An 18,198-nucleotide genomic window follows, 5' to 3' on the forward strand; every position below is an offset into this window, starting at 1 on the left:
CAACCTACCTAGTTTGCGGATTTTGTCAGCGAGCCATCTGTAATACCATCTTGAGCAAGCTGTAAATAGAAGAGAAACAGCATATATTTAATTATATGATATGCAGCGAAACATAACAAGACACGTTGTTTGGTGAAAAGTAAGTTGAGAAATGTTTCATATCGATATTGAAATATATCAATCATTCCATAATTTATGTACTGCATTTCAGTATTTTATGCTTCACAGATTAAACTCAACATAATTCAGCTAATAAGGATACTGCCTGTCTCGCATTTAGCCATAACACACCAAACTTTTACTCGAAACATTAGTCAATTTAATTTTGAATCTATGTGTATGCACAATTGTTTATATGTCGTTGAGTTTTTCTTAATTTTTCTATGTAACTTTTCAACACGTTTGAAGCAAATGATGAACAAATCAAATTATTTTGTAGACAATCTCTAAATAACGACCTACGCGCTCTGCAGCATAGCACACAAACGGTCACTACCTTCCGTGATAAATAAAAGCTTACCTTGCCAATAATGAGAGTGAGACCCTCAGTCAACACAGCGTATAAATGAGAAGAAAATGTGCATAAAAAGATTGAATTATGATTTCAGAGTCCTTTAACGAAATTAACGAGATTAAATTGTGCATGCATGCGCTCCATGGATCCAGGCGTTTGCATGCCGCCCCGTACTCATGTCATCTATAAGAGTCGAACCCGATTTCGACTTTTTCATAGTAACCAATGAACCAGCAAAATCTTGTTTCGTACGTCCGAAAGCGAACCATAGCTCCCGGGAAGGGTCCATAATGCTAATTGCAACAATAAGTCACTGCACTTTCACTGTTTCAAAACTGCTTGGAAGGATTTATTTTTCAAAGGGATCACCAAATGAACTGATTTGCGTGTCTTATTTGCCGCCACAGTTAGTGGATTAGTTGTGTAACTTACCGTCCATATATGGAATTGGAATGCTTTAACCAGAATCAGCTGGCAGTAAAGGGATTGACATTTTGATGGGAACCGAATTAATTGGATCTGTTGAATCGCACTACTAGAACCATTTCAATAAAACATACCTTTCAAAAAGATGTTAGAAAAGGATGCAATTTGAAACAAATGAAGCATGAAATTACGTTTTCAATGGACCAATGTTATATAGGGTATTTGTTCTATTATTAATAACATGCTCCTATATCAATAACATTCACAAATTCTGGCTCAATTTGTGTCGTTTTTTGTTGTTATCTGGCGTGCTCACAACTGAAAAAAAATCACAAAAATGAGAAACAAAACAAAAGGAGTAGTTCCCCTACATAATCCAGAAATATTTTGTAAATTTACGCGCATATTTGAAGCGTGGAAAAACGTAAAAATAAACGAACGCACTGTAATTTTAAATCAAAATCAATTCAAATGTACATGATGTTAAAATAAAGCGTATTTAACTGAAATTGTATATTATAAACTTGGCAATTGTAATTATATCTGATATAGTTTATTTCTACACTGGATATTATTTTTCATGTCGCTTAATTTTCATTATTTTGTTAAACAGAAAACTACGGAGTCGAGAGCAAAAAAAAAATGATATTCTATAAATATACAATATTATTAGGATTCGAACACCCGTTTTCGGGCGTGTTACTAAACCAATACTTAAACCGGAACCGGAAGTGGTGAGTCCGTCCGGAACCGTAATTGAGACATTCCTTCCTTTATCGCGATTGCTACCTCTGCCTCATGTAGCTTTGATTAAAGTCCCCCCACTTCAGGCTAGTGCGCTAAGGGCGGCGCATGGTTACTTTGATAGGGCCTGCGTTTGCGGAATGCAGCTTTTTATAGAAATTCAATAGAACCCACTGTCAAACCCCACCTAGGCAGGCTCCTAGGTTGCAGCCCCTCACTCTAGCTGATGTCAGAAGGACCTGCTAAGTATGCAACCCTTTTTTTTGTTGGGGCGTAGAACCACTGCGTTCATTGAGTTGAACTTTTGTGGTATACCCCTGATTACTATTAACTATTCGCATGTTGATCACCATTTGTCAAGGAAACAACCTAAGACGCGTATTTTACCAGTCCGGTATAATTGAGTTTATAAAACCCACTACCTTTCCAGGATTTGCAGTCCAAATATCTACTGGTTGCATAAAGCCACTATTTAGAAATTTAGATCTACCCTTGTACAATGCATCACAACTGCAAAGCAGATGTTCCGAGGTTTCACGTTCCATGTTACAGAAACGACAGATATCATTCTGAATCTGGCCAATATTTTTCAAGTGATATCTGCTCGGGCAGTGTCCGGTTATTAGGCCAGTAAAGGTGCAAAGAGCTCTCTTGCTGAGCTCTAAGAGCTTTTCGGTTACTTTAACATTGGGAATTATAAATCTCTTTGATTGAGCACACTTTTCGGCAACCAACCAATTGCTCATCAACCTTTATGCTTCCCAGGATTTTAATTCCATTTTTATGGTACAGTATGATATACCACAGAAATGTTCTGGGCCAATAAACTGTGTATTTGAACCTCGTTTTGCAAGTTCGTCTGCCTTTTCATTACCTCCAATGCCACAGTGCCCTGGAACCCAGTACAGATTTGAGGAGTTCTCTTGGCACACCTTTCGCAATGAAAGAATGCAGTCCCAGACAAGTTTTGACGTACATTTAAAGCTACTCAACGCTTTGAGTGCCGCTTGACTATCTGTGAAAATACAAATATTTGCATATCTATATTTCCTTTCTACACTGATATTAGCACATTTCATTATAGCAAAAAATCTCCGCTTGGAACACCGTTGGATAGTTTCCCATTGCCACTGAGATCGCTATCCCAGGGCCGAAGATTCCTGCACCCGTTTTTGTTCCTATTTTTGAGCCATCTGTGTAGAATTTTATGGAACCGTCTCGAACAGTGGGACCTCCGACATCCCAAACCATACGTGATGGTTCATATATGTTGTAAGGAATGTCATAGTTCTTCACAGGTTTCATCCAGTCTCCATTCATATTCATCACTGGCCCATATTGAAAATTTTGTGAAATACTTAAGTGGCCCACTAAATCGCCTGACTTGAATAACTTCAGTCGTTTAAGTTTTTGCATATTCTTTTCGCACGAATTCATACAATGGTAGCTATGGTAGATTAAGAATTGCATCTAAAGATTTTGAAGGGGTGCTACTCATCGCTCCCGTTATAGCAATGGACACTAACCTTTGCAGTTTTGTCAGTTTCTTCTGTGCAGTAGCCTCTTTTGTTTTTGGCCACTAGACAAGAGCAGCATATGTCAGTTTTGGACGAATAATGGAAGTATAGATCCACCATTTTTGGTCTGAAGCCCCATTTTCTTCCAAATGTTTTAGAGCATATCCAGAAGGCACTAGTTGCCTTTCCGATCGCACACTCAATATGAGCATTCCAGTTCAGTTTAGAATCCAGAATGACTCCCAGGTATTTGACCTGTTCACTAAGCTGAATTTCTAGTCCTTCAAGCTTTAAAGCTTTTAGATCAAGTTTCCTTTTCCTAGTGAATAGTACAATTACAATTTTTGACGGATTAATGCTAAGGTCTTCCTGAAGACACCACGATTGGGTAAAATTTAGAGCCCATTGCATTCTTTCAGAAATGATATTGTCGAAATGCAAACCTTAACTGGCGGTATATTGTCATCTACAGACCTGGGAAAGCGTGAGATTCAGTAACGTTCATTATTATCAAAGTTTTTTAATTACTTTATTCACGTGTATTTTAGTTTTTTTTTAATTCATGACATGTATGGTCAATAAACTAATGTACAGAGTACCGACCTTACTTTTGGGTTGGTGCAACTTTGAGGAACATCATTTCACTATTGTAAACTTGTCACAGTATTCCTAGAATATCAACTGCACTCTAGATTATTCTTGAGCTCAAATCTTGAAGTTCTATACGTAAAAAAACAAAAATTGTCAGTAGATCTTCGCCATTATTTTTGAGTTCGGGGTACTGGCCTTACTTTTGAGTTGGAATAGCTCCATTAGATATCTTTTCTTTACTATAAACAAGTCACATTAGGCCCAGATCATTTATTACACTGTAAACGATAAACATCCACAACCAGGACGATATAGGCAAGAAGATTCACGCTTCGATTGCATGCTGTTCAATAGATCTCTATGCCTCCCTTTCAAATTTTGTCGTTTCATACTTGTTCACGCCCTAGCGAACGGTTTTCAATATGTTGGTTTAAAAAAAACTTCCGGTTATCTACTTCCCCATACTTTAGGTAGGATATGCCGATAGACAAATCAATCACTGATCATAATGGTGTGGTTATGTCCCATGACACTAATTCAACCCAATAACATTAATGGGACAAGATATGCATCTCCTTGTTGATTATTATCGATGCTCTACGCCGCCATCGTTTTACCTAAAAGCTGTACGATAATTTTCCATGATGGAACAGTAAATTTTGCACAAGTTCGTTATCTCTTTAAACCGAATATTGACAGCTGATGTTTGGGTCATATATGACCCAACCGTATTGAATCGGTTAAAATAAGTATGAAGTTTGGAGTTCGCGTAATATTCTTTAGATTTTCCTCAGGAAGTTTTTTCAAATATCCATGAAAAACGAATTACCATACGAGAAAAAATCGACGAAAAATTCCTTCATACACCATTTTTTATGGTTTTCTGAAGCAAATCCAATACGTACCGTTTTGATTTATATTCCAAACATCTACGCACAAGGGGGGGTTTGCTCCTCTCCGGAGGTGCAAATCTTATTGAGCGTCTGTTCTCCATGTCAGGATCGTGTAGCCTTCGCTCCATGGCTTAGATTATAAAGCATTAATTGCTAACAATTTAAGACTTTTAAATAGAATCACGCCAAAATGTAGCCTAGCACGATACGATCTAGTGCGGCGTCATTAAGCGCCTGCGTGATTAAAGTACTCAGCCAACAGCTCCGAAGGTCAGCTTTATTTGAAATCCGCCGAAGATGTTGAGAGAGAAAAGGTCGCGGCTGAACCCGAAACATTAGCGAACGCACATAGGGGTATTTCGCCATTCTAGCCGGAATAAAGTTAAATTTTCAAAATTGTCCTAGAGCAGTCTAAATATGTCTCAAACTTCTCTGAATAGTAGACGAGCCACTCCTAGTACTAGGTTTTCTATTTAGATTTAAAGTTTTACCACTACACTTCTAGAAAGTTAGAGGGTTTTCATTGAGGAAATTACCGGTTTTCTCTGTTGAATTTGATTACGTTCGGTATGTTTTATTGTGGTCAAATATTTGTCACAGTTATCCACAGATCAGTACATACCATGAAAAAGTAGACAAAATAGTATCATGTAAACGTGTTTTTGACAAAAATAAATGATTCTGAACAGAAATACAAAAGAGTAATTCGAAGTCCATTTTCGAGCTAAAACTAGTTAATGTTCCTCATATTTTCAATAAGCATAAAACACTTATTCGATGATATTCGGTAATATTTCAGTATAGAGATGACGCATTTATGTCTATATTTTAGGATCCCGAAGAAAAATCTTGCGCCATTTTGAAAGCGGATGTTTTTAGTTTGGTATTGTATTTAAGGCATTTATGACCTATATCATACATTCAACATCCCTATGACAAGAGGAAGAGTCATAGAGTAATTTCCATAGGACCATCTTTTAGCTCTATGTTTCTCCTTTCAAACACATAGAGTTGAACTGATTTCGGTAGAAGTGATGACGAGAACGAATTAATTGAAATTATCAATGTTTTTCAGGGTTTCAAAAGGTAAAGCACATGGGTCAAAAAGTGAAAATAAAGAAAACTGATATTTCAGCTAAATTATCATCACAGTATCATAAAATAAGGTGAAATATAGCAGTTTGAGAGATAAAATAATTTATTCCGGCTAGATTGCGAAAATACCCCTATGTGGAACGCCTCAGCGTAAGCTTCCAGACTTCCGAACTATTTCAATGAAGTTCGCGGGAAATGCCGAATTCCTGTTCGGCCGAGGTCACCATCCTTAATCTGAGGGTAACGGCTTCAAATTCAATTTCTCCCAAACCGCCAACTGAAGCAGAAGTGTCGCGCCTTTTTTGTCCGTGATTCGTTTCTTGTTGAAGTGTAAGTTAATAAGTTAAGCAACGTGTTAGATTTTCTTAATTTAATTCTATTTCTTTTTGTTAAGTAGTGTCAAGTTTGCTTAACAAACGTAGTGTGTGCGTTAGGATCAGTTTTGTGCGTTTCTCGAAGAAATTGTCCAGGTAATGTGCTCCGCGTGCTCGTTGTTTCCCGTGCATTGTGTATAATTAATTGTCCTTTATGTAGCTGACCGCTACGTTTGTCGCAGGCAACCGCGTCACACCGCCATCGTTGGGACGAAAGATTCCCGGCATCCGTCGCCGGAGGGACCAACCCGTCAACACGTTGGTCCCAATTCTAATCGTGGTCGCCTATTGCAACGCATCGTCACTGAGAGGGAGTGCCGAGCGGCCTACGACCCCCCCCCCCTGTGGGTGAATTGGCCACGTCACCAACGGCCATTCATCGCTGCGAACGCCGATCGCTTTCCGCCGTCTACCAAGAGCGCAGCAGTACCGGTAGGCGAACAACAGTCGGTGAGTCAAGCGATCTCTTTTTTGTCGAGTGGGGCGTCCGGTGAGGACGCCTGGGAGGATTTTTTTGTGCCGACCGTAGGTCGATGACTGACTGAGTCAGAAATTTGGACTTGTGAGGTTGGATGTGGAATGGACGACAGTTGCTCTCGTGACGTGATTAATGATCGACCCATCCAACTTCTTTTGATAGTCACCCGGGTGTGGAGCCTTTCGTTGTTTTGTCGCATCGTAGGAGATCCGTGAATGGACGATACACAATGTATGAGCACATGTAGATAGCTAGAAAAGAATAGACAGAAAAAACGCACGCACAGATAGGACAATCGTAGTTAGTACATAGTGAAATGAACGAAATACCACATTAAGCATGCTGATTCAATAAATTATGTACCTCGCTTTACCTACCTACAAATAAAATGTCGTCTTCGTTGTGAAACCAATGGGTTATTGTTAGATGTTCTACGTATAGTGTTAAGAGAGAAAGTGTTTTCCCGTTGCTTCGGTTCGTTTATGTTGTTTTTGAATGTCTTCCGCGTGGCGGGATTTGACTGTTTGCGCATGCTCTTCCGCGTTGGTTGCGCCTCTGGTGGACTTTAGTTGAAGTTACCAGTGATGAAAAGAGAACGTGCAACGTAGCATTGCTGATTGCAACGTTGGAGGGTATGCGTGATCTCATACCGTGCTTTGGAGAAATAGTTTGGAAGTTTTGAGATTTATGCTGAGGTGTGGTAGGGTAGTTTCCCGAGTTTCTGCGTAGTTAGTAGGCGGGCTGGCTCGATCTCCTCTTCGGAGTTTTTCAAATGGACTCGCCCTGAGGCAGTCTCAACCGGGCAAATTTAGACGCGTCGTGCGGTCTCCGAATGGAGTGGCGCTTAAGCCGCACGATTTCTAGAGCATCGGCCAGCGCCGACTACAATCGGCTCACAACAGCGTCTGTTCTCCATGTTAGGGGCGGCTGATCATCGTCCGAGTGCCAGCGAGGGACTCTAAGTGAAACTGTGCACCATGGTCCACCGGAAATAAGGAGGAATGGTCCTCCGAATATTTAGGGGGTTTGGTGTCAGGCCCTGCAAGCCAGCCTTTAAAAAATCATAAGCAACGAACAATCAACAAGAGAGTACGGACCGGAACCATCGGCGAAGACCACTGCGACGAAAAGGGACTAGCGATTGGAAACTCGGTTCGTGGAACTGCAAATCTCTCAACTTCATCGGGAGCACACGCATACTCGCCGATGTGCTCAAGGACCGTGGATTCGGCATCGTAGCGCTGCAGGAGGTTTGTTGGAAGGGATCAATTGTGCGAACGTTTAGAGGTAATCATACCATCTACCAGAGCTGCGGCAACACACATGAGCTGGGAACAGCTTTCATAGTGATGTGCGATATGCGAAGGCGCGTGATCGGGTGGTGGTCGATCAATGAAAGAATGTGCAGGTTGAGGATCAAAGGCCGGTTCTTCAACTTCAGCATAATCAACGTCCATAGCCCACACTCCGGAAGCACTGATGATGATAAGGACGCATTCTACGCGCAGCTAGAACGTGTATACGACAGCTGCCCAAGCCACGACGTCAAAATCATCATAGGAGATTTGAACGCTCAGGTTGGCCAAGAGGAGGTGTTTAGACCGACTATTGGAAAGTTCAGCACTCACCGGTTGACGAACGAAAACGGCCTACGACTGATTGATTTCGCCGCCTCCGAGAATATGGCCATTCGCAGCACCTACTTCCAACACAGCCTCCCGTATCGGTACACCTGGAGATCACCACTGCATACTGAATCACAAATCGACCACGTTCTGATTGATGGACGGCACTTCTCCGACATTATCGACGTTAGGACATATCGTGGCGCTAACATCGACTCTGACCACTATCTGGTGATGGTTAAACTGCGCCCAAAACTATCCGTCATCAACAATGTTCGGTACCGACGACCGCCGCGGTACGACCTAGAGCGACTGAAGCAACCTGATGTCGCCACTGCATACGCGCAGCATCTCGAGGCAGCGTTGCCGGAAGAGGGTGAGCTCGATGGGGCCCCTCTCGAGGACTGCTGGAATACAGTCAAAGCAGCCATTAACGACGCAGCGGAGAACAACGTCGGGTATATGGGTCGAAGTCGACGGAACGATTCGTTCGACGAAGAGTGGAAACAGATTCTGGAGGAGAAGGACGCAGCGCGGGCGGTCGCTCTGCAGCAAGGTACCCGGCAGAACGTGGAACGTTATAGACGGAAGCGGAGACAGCAGACCCGCCTTTTTCAGGAGAAGAAACGCCGCCTGGAAGAAGCGGAGTGCGAGGAGATGGAACAGCTGTGCCGTTCTCAAGATACACGCAAGTTCTATCAGAAACTCAACGCATCCCGCAAAGGCTTCGTGCCGCGAGCCGAAATGTGCCGGGATAAGGATGGGAGCATCTTGACGGACGAACGTGTGGTGATCGAAAGGTGGAAGCAGCACTACGAGGAACATCTGAATGGCGCTGAGAGTACAGGCAGTGAAAGTCAAGGCAGCGGAAGAGATGACTACGTCAGTTCAGCGGACGATGGAAGCCAACCAGCCCCCACCTTGAGGGAAGTTAAGGATGCCATTCAACAGCTAAAGACCAATAATGCAGCTGGTAAGGATGGTTTCGGAGCTGAGCTCATCAAGATGGGCCCGGAAAAGCTGGCCACTTGCCTGCACAAACTGATAGTCAGAATCTGGGAAACCGAACAGCTACCGGAGGAGTGGAAGGAAGGGGTTATATGCCCCATCTACAAGAAAGGTGACAAGCTGGAGTGTGAGAACTTTCGAGCGATCACCATCCTTAATGCCGCCTACAAAGTGATATCCCAGATCATCTTCCGTCGTCTGTCACCATTAGTGAACGAGTTCGTGGGAAGTTATCAAGCCGGCTTCGTTGACGGCCGCTCGACAACGGACCAGATCTTTACTGTACGGCAAATCCTTCAAAAATGCCGTGAATACCAGGTCCCAACGCACCATCTGTTCGTTGATATCAAGGCGGCATACGACAGTATAGACCGCGTAGAGCTATGGAAAATTATGGACGAGAACAGCTTCCTGGGAAGCTTACCAGACTGATCAAAGCAACGGTGGATGGTGTGCAAAACTGTGTGAAGATTTCGGGCGAACACTCCAGTTCGTTCGAATCGCGCCGGGGACTAAGACAAGGTGATGGACTTTCGTGCCTGTTGTTCAACATTGCGCTAGAAGGTGTCATGCGGAGAGCCGGGTGTAACAGCCGGGGTACGATTTTCAACAGATCCAGTCAATTTATTTGCTTCGCGGATGACATGGACATTGTCGGCCGAACATTTGCAAAGGTGGCAGAACTGTACACCCGCCTGAAACGTGAAGCAACAAAAGTTGGACAGGTGGTGAATGCGTCAAAGACAAAGTACATGCTTGTGGGCGGAACCGAGCGCGACAGGGCCCGCCTGGGAAGCAGTGTTACGATAGACGGGGATACTTTCGAGGTGGTCGAGGAATTCGACTACCTCGGATCCTTGCTAACGGCTGACAACAACGTTAGTCGTGAAATACGAAGGCGCATCATCTGTGGAAGTCGGGCCTACTACGGGCTCCAGAAGAAACTGCGGTCGAAAAAGATTCGCCACCGCACCAAATGTGTCATGTACAAGACGCTTATAAGACCGGTTGTCCTTTACGGACATGAAACTTTGACCATGCTCGAGGAGGACTTACAAGCATTCCGAGTATTCGAGAGACGGGTGCTTAGGACAATCTTTGGCGGTGTGCAAGAAGACGGTGTGTGGCGGCGAAGAATGAACCATGAGCTCGCCCAACTCTACGGCGAACCCAGTATCCAGAAGGTAGCTAAAGCCGGAAGGGTACGATGGGCAGGACATGTTGCAAGAATGCCGGACAGCAACCCTGCAAAGATGGTGTTCGCTTCCGATCCGGCAGGTACGAGACGGCGTGGAGCGCAGCGAGCGAGATGGGCAGACCAGGTGCAAAACGACTTGGCGAGCGTGGGGCGTATCCGAGGATGGAGAGATGCGGCCTCGAACCGTGCATTGTGGCGTCAAATTGTTGATTCAGTGTTATCTGTTTAGATGTTAACTAAATAAATGAATTAAATCTACGCACATTTTTAATTCCGGAGGTCTTTATGGCACATGAATTAAAATATTTTCATAAATCCATTGTTTGCAACGAAGGAATAGAAATTTCAAATAAGCGTTTGATAATCATATTTAATTCATTGTAACTATCCCCCTGTTTTATCGAGAACCAAAATAGTTTTGCTCTAGCGTATTTTTTTGTATAGATCATCTAGACAAATGATCTGTAAATGGTGAATTATATTTTGGTTTGACACATGGTGAGTTATATTTTGGATTTATAGCACGGTGTGTTTGTTTTGACCCTCCTGAAGATTTTTTAAGTGGCCACACACAATTTGAACAACTTCTCCTAACAATGACCAAATGCTATAATTTTTTCACAGGACAAGGACATAAACATGCTAGATGAACTGCATTGGTCAAAATGTCAACATTCCATCACAGTTATAGGATATTTGAAGTTCAAGTTGTTGCGTCAATATGGAGACACTTGATCCCCCATTTGTCACCCATACAAAAATTAGGCGAAAAAATTCAAAAAATATAAATCTGTTCTCAGGCTGCTTGTGTAGGGGAAGAGGCTCCAAAACTACATTGGTAACGAATGGAACGGAACTCGTTTCGATTTGAATTCAATGACTCTGTAGGAATTAACGTTTTATTTGAGCCATGTCATGAATATCGTTACAAGTTTTTGTATGGCAGAAAAATCTTCTTGTAATAAAAAAAACAATCAAATATCAGTTGCGAGCTGCCCAAACCGCTGTTCACTTGGATCGAATGATAAATCAAGGAGTAGCATCCATTGACATGTACAGTCTGCCTAATCTAAGCTAAGCTAAGCATACAAACCGTATTTGAACATTTGGACATGATTGCAAACAATGTACAATGGATTCTGTTTTTACACGATTTACAGTTTTCTCAGTTTTCCACTCATCCTAAATGACTAATAACTAACGCATATATATTATCAAGTGATTTTTCTTTGATGTATCCAGTTTTTTTTTTAAACATGTTGCGAAGATTTTGGTGGTAAATTGAAGTAACATGATCAAAAATAGGAGTGTAAAAAAATTGTGTAAAAACAGAATGCTGTGTATTTTGAATTTTAGTGTCCCCTAGTACTGAACATTTTTTCAACATGCTTAAAAATGATTAAGATCCCATTGCTTGCGTAAAAATCATTCCAAATGGTAATACATATTTATCACTAGCATTGAATTATAGACGTTAAAACGTGTTAATAGATGTTATTTTAGTTCTCCTGATAATTGTTATGTTATTTTAGTTCATAGCAATAGTTCACCACTTACAGCGCAATCTTTATTTTATTCTGCTTAGGTATTTCTGTTGATATCTGATACCTCACAAAAAGATACAATTTAGATTGAAATAGTTCAACAATGCAGGTGCAATAATTTACTATTTGCTCACATAAAAAACGCACTATCTGGATGTTGGAGATAGCCTCTCGAATATTGCAAGTGGTTTCAGAACACAATTAATTACATATGGTAAAATAGGTACTTATCCAAAATATGATTAAAATTGATCACCTCAATATTATCATAGATATTTTTTTTCAGTCTCCAATAATGAAATGTTTAACATGCGAACCTGATTTACATCCGAGGTGAAGAACTTTTAAACTTTTGTACTCCATGCAAAATAATATCACATCTTCCAATAATTCAGCAATATACTAATTCGAATATTAAGATACAATGTAGGAGACATTGCAATTTCACTGTATAGCCATACTTGACCTTGGCCAACGATATGCATCGGCTTAGTCATGAGCCACAACTGTAACATAATATGCCTTAGCGCGTATCGGGTCGACAACGAAAACTGCACCTTGCCGATCTAGTTTTCAGTTCAGATCGGTTCGGAGGAGCCGCAAACTCGGCCGAGCAAAAGCCTATCCCTAATGTGTAATGTGCCGAGACACGTTGTTTGCAGAAAAGACGACACAAACTCACACGAAGGCAATTCATTAGATGGGGTACAGCCTGTTTTTAGCGGCCGGTAAATTACTATTATCGCACCGTTTAGTGTCGATCGAAGATCAGGTATTGCAATAACGGTACGGCTTTTAAAAGGCGATAAAATTAATTGCTCTTTTTATGCATGGCAGTAAAAATAAAAAGACGACGACGTAGGGTTAAGGCAGACATTTTCGTCTTTTCGTCATAGTCTAGAAAACCAATAAAAGAGACACTTTTTTACCAAGCTCATCCGTACCAAATCGTAAGCTCAGGAGAAACGTTTTGCTGCAGAGGAGTTCTAGCAAATGAACGTTGCTTTCGTTGGGTTTGGCCCCTCCGACGATGGACGGAAATACCTGCCGTGTCCCTATTAGAATCAATTAATTAAACGTTTCATCCGCAGACTGAAGAATATTTCATGATGAATAGAGTTGGATAATCTAACTTGGATTATTAATTATTAAGGAGATTGCTTTTAGAATGGAATTGGAAAGATATAAATATTACTGGTTGTATAGTGTTGTATATTAATGTTCTAGACATCATGATAAAATACTGCATTTTTTATAGTTTTTAATCTGATTGTTGATTAGATTTTTTTTTGGAAAAATCTACAATGACAGTGGATATTTTTATTTCTGCAAATCTTTCAACATTAGTTGCGCATACTGCTTGCAATGTTATATTCTGTAAAACTGGATGCTAGAGCGTTAATGATTAGTAACAGATACCCTAAAGGTAAGAATTCATTTTTGAAAGTTCCTCCAGGAATTCCTCCAAAAACTCCTTCGGAAAATCCTTCTGGAATTCTTTGGGAATTTACTCCAGGAATTCCACTTATTCCAGATTTTTATTTATTTTAGGATATCCATTGGAAATTCCTCCGGAAGTTTGTTCAGACATTCTTTGGAAAGCTCGTTCAGAAATTCTTCCGGAAGTTGGTCCAGAAATTTCACCAGAATTTTTTACACACCCAAAGCAAAAGTTTGTGACATTTTTTATTGGCCCTTTTGTTTCAAATCTCAGCGAATGTAATAGGGTTACCGCTCCTGGACTTCATTTCATAGCTCCGATATTCATCCCACGAAAAACAAAGCAATGAAAAGGTAAATTATTATTTGCGAGCGTCTTAGGGGAAATGTTACACGGTTAAACGATTATTTAGTGGAAGTGAACGACTAATTAGTGGAAGTAAAAGGAAGAAAATAGTGGTTTAACCGTTAACCAATGAAAAGGTATTTGATTTGTTCATTATTTTTGCTATTTTTCAGCAGTGTAGCAAAAAGAAGCGACGACACTGGTGCCGTACCCAACAAACATTGGATATTTCTTCGTTTCGCGATGAGGTGAATATATGTTGAGTGAGATGGAAAACGGATCAGCTTCCATATTTGTTGTACCAGCTTATTGCATTAAGTCGGTTTATTTGGTTTCAATCAATACATATAAACGGCTATCGTTGGTTCCTCCAGAAACAAATATATAAATCGTGTACAGCACTATTAATTTGAATCACACAATGATGACGTACAAGAGAATGGAAATCACTGGCTTGCGATATTGACTTAATACAATCTGTGCATGGAATTGATGCAAGATTGTAATAAAATCATGCATTATCTGATTAGGTGCAGGAAGGTGTTCCAATAGGAATTCCTACGAGATATCCTCCTGAAATTCTTTGAGAACTTCATTCAGGAATCCCTCTGGAAGTTCCCCAGGAATTCCTCCGGATGTTTGTTCAGAAATTCCGAAAGTTCAAGAAAGTTCGTCCCTAAATTCTTCCAGGAATTCCTCCAGAAGCTCCTAGAATTCCTCCGGAAGTTCCTCCAAGAATACCTAGAAGAAATTCTTCTGCATTTCCTCGGGAACTTCTTCCAGGAATTCTTCTGGATGTTCCTCCGGAAGTTATTCACGGGTTTCCTACAGAAGCTCTTCCAAGAATCCTTTCGAAAGTTTGTTCAAAAATTCCTCTGAATTACATCCAGGAATACCTCCGAAAAATCTCCTGAAAATCATTGAAAATTTTCTTCCGGATTACTCTGGATGTTCTTCCAAGAATTCTTGCGGAAGATACTCCAGAATTTCCTCCAGGAATGCTTTCTGGAATTTCTCGGGAATTTTCTCCAGGAGTTCTTCTGTATGTTCTTCCGTATGTTATTGCAGCTGCTGAACTGGGATATTGAATGCAGCGCTCTCCTAAGCCAATTGAACTTCCACGCTCCCTAACGACGTCTACGACAATACTCGCTTTTTTGGCACCCCACCCGTCGCACCAACTACAGCTTCAACGAACCATGGACTATATGCTGCCGTGTATTCAACGAAACCAGTGATTTTGGCATAAGTAAGTTCACATACAGGCAAAGAATTATCCATTTAGCATAAGTTTTTATCTGTGCAACTTTAAGTTGAAGATTTAATAATAAATAATGCGCCTGTATTGCGTTTTACTCCGGTCGAGACAAGTGTGATCTTCTATAGCTTGCAGTGGCCATCGGGAAAGTAAGTACAGTGCGTGTGTTATTCGTCGCGAGCCGTAGGCATGCATGGTGTCTATTGTCCATGCTCGGTTCATAGACACGTCAAACGATCTGGTATCGTTGTAGTCTGTGTGGTCGGGAAGTAAATCAATAGATATGCGTTTGATCATGTTTCCGCTTGATGTGCAGGTAGTTAGTTTGTACTGATGTTTGTTGCGAGTTAGAATTTGAAGATCAGCTCTCACCAATTCCTTTGCTGTCCATTGCACTGGAAAGGCAAGTAGGCAGCAATAATAGAGAATTGTCCAAAACTTGTTTCAACAGAAACTCCCAAGGTTTCGAAAACTTTGGTATCAAACGGGGAGTATAATATACGTTTGATACGTCTATTAATGACAATGGCGACCCCACCACAGGCGCTGTCAAGACGATCATTTCGATAAATAAAATAATTTTGATCTCTTTTGATGAAAAGATCAGGTTTTAAATATGTTTCAGTTATAATGGCAATGTGCACATTATGAACTGATAGGAAGTTGAATAATTCATCTTCCTTACCCTTTTTTTTTTTTTTTTTCTTTTTACTAATTTTATTTGCTAATTATCTAATACATGCATTCATTTCTTAGACTAGATGTTCCGTGTTTCCTTAACACTATCATCCTTATTTGCTATGTTACAGTTTTAGTTAGTATTAATACATTTCAATTGCCTCTGGCAGTTAGAATTTTTCCTCTGGTTGAATTGAACCATGTAGGAATTACAATGTTTTCAACTTAAACTAATCTTAACCTATTTTATACTAAGGGTACAAGGAGTTAATCGTTGCAATAGAAGATTGCAACGATTTTTGTCTAAAATTGGAAATTATTTTGTTGGACATTTGTTGCAATGTCTCAATATTAGAAATTTTATGAAGTTCATTAGTACTATACCACGGAGGCAACTTCAGAATCATTTTCAGAATTTTATTTTGAATCCTCTGAAGTGCCTTCTTTCTGGTATTGCAGCAACTAGTCCATATTGGCACAGCATACAACATGGCAGGTCTAAAAATTTGTTTGTAAATCAAAAGTTTGTTCTTAAGACAAAGTTTTGATTTTCTGTTTATAAGTGGATATTGACACTTAATATATTTGTTACATTTGGCTTGAAGGCCTTCAATGTGATTTTTTAAAGTTAATTTTTGATCTAGCAGAAGTCCTAAATATTTAGCTTCGCTAGACCAATTAATTGGAACCCCATTCATAGTGACAATATGTCTGCTAGAAGGTTTCAAATAAGAAGCTCTCGGCTTATGTGGGAAAATTATAAGCTGAGTTTTGGAAGCATTCGGGGAAATTTTCCATTTTTGCAAGTAAGTGGAGAAAATATCCAAACTTTTTTGCAATCTACTACAAATGACACGAAGGCTTCGCCCTTTGGCTGAGAGACCTGTGTCATCTGCAAACAAAGATTTTTGACACCCTGGTGGTAAATCAAGTAAGTCAGAAGTAAAAATGTTATACAAAATGGGCCCCAGTATGCTGCCTTGGGGAACACCAGCTCTTACAGGTAATCTATCAGATTTAGAATTCTGATAGTTTACCTGCAGTGAGCGATCTGATAAATAATTTTGGATCAGTTTAATAATGTTCAGAGGAAAATTAAAATTCATCAATTTTACAATCAAACCTTCATGCCAAACACTGTCAAATGCTTTCTCTATATCAAGAAGAGCAACTCCAGTCGAATATCCTTCAGATTTGTTGAGCCGAATTAAGTTCGTAACTCTTAATAACTGATGAGTGGTTGAATGCCCATGGCGAAAACCAAATTGCTCATCAGAAAAATAGAATTGTCATTAATATCATTCTATTTGAAATAATATTTTCAAACAGTTTTCATATTGAAGAAAGGGGCTGATTGGGCGATAACTAGAAGCCGCAGCTGGATTTTTGTCCGGCTTTAAAATTGGAACAACTTTGGCGTTTTTCCATTTATCTGGGAAGTATGCCAATTGATAGGCAGAGGTTCAAGAGAAGACAATGTGAGCCACACACCACGAGTTTGCATCGGTGGTGACGAAATCGAGGTGGTAGAAGAATTTGTGTACTTGGGCTCACTGGTGACTGCCGAAAATGACACCAGCAAAGAAATTCGGAGACGCATAGTGACTGGAAATCGTACGTACTTTGGACTCCGCAAGACGCTCCGATCGAATAGAGTTCGCCGCCGTACCAAACTGACAATCTACAAAACGCTCATTAGACCGGTAGTCCTCTACGGACACGAGACTCAGACGATGCTCGTGGAGGATCAACGCGTACTTGAAGTTTTCGAAAGGAAAGTGCTGTGTACCATCTATGGTGGGGTGCAGATTGTGGACGGTACGTGGAGGAGGCGAATGAACCACGAATTGCATCAGCTGTTGGGAGAACCATCCATCGTTCACACCACGAAAATCGGACGACTGCGATGGGCCGGGCACGTAGCCAGAATGTCGGACAGTAACCCGGTGAAAATGGTTCTCGACAATGATCCGACGGGCACAAGAAGGCGAGGTGCGCAGCGGGCAAGGTGGATCGATCAGGTGGAAGATGACTTGCGGACCCTCCGTAGACTGCGTGGTTGGCGACGTGTAGCCATGGACCGAGCCGAATGGAGAAGACTCTTATATACCGCACAGGCCACTTCGTCCTTAGTCTGAATAAATAATAATAATAAATAATGCCAATTGAAAACATTTGTTAAATAAATTAACCAAAAAGGATAAAGAGCTCTCAGGAAGTTTTTTGATAAGTATGTAGAAAATACCATCATCACCCGGGGCTTTCATATTTTTAAATTTTCTAGTAATAGATCTCACTTCATCCAAATTAGTTCCCAACGAAGGGTCAAAAACATTCTCTTGATTGAGAATGTCTTCGAAGCTCCGTGTAACCTGATCCTCAATTGGACTAGTGAGACCTAGACTAAAATTATGGGCACTCTCGAACTGCTGAGCAAGTTTTTGAGCTTTTTCGCCATTTGTTAATAAA

General features: G+C 40.8%; 1 protein-coding gene and 1 long non-coding RNA gene across 2 annotated transcripts in view; one reads left to right on the forward strand and one right to left on the reverse strand.

Annotated features, from left to right (window-relative positions):
- Positions 1-18,198, reverse strand: part of LOC134204059 (uncharacterized) — a 249,619-nt gene that overhangs the window by 154,119 nt on the left and 77,302 nt on the right. Inside the window, 1 exon segment of the mRNA XM_062678883.1 lies at positions 9-59. The gene's annotated coding sequence lies outside the window, so the exon portion shown is untranslated.
- Positions 5,944-6,650, forward strand: LOC134204058 (uncharacterized). Its single transcript, XR_009977767.1, has 3 exons — positions 5,944-6,110; positions 6,178-6,250; positions 6,315-6,650. It is a non-coding gene; the product is annotated as an uncharacterized LOC134204058 (long non-coding RNA).

The sequence above is a fragment of the Armigeres subalbatus genome, unplaced genomic scaffold, assembly GCF_024139115.2.
Source record: "Armigeres subalbatus isolate Guangzhou_Male unplaced genomic scaffold, GZ_Asu_2 Contig377, whole genome shotgun sequence".
Lineage (NCBI taxonomy): Eukaryota > Metazoa > Arthropoda > Insecta > Diptera > Culicidae > Armigeres > Armigeres subalbatus.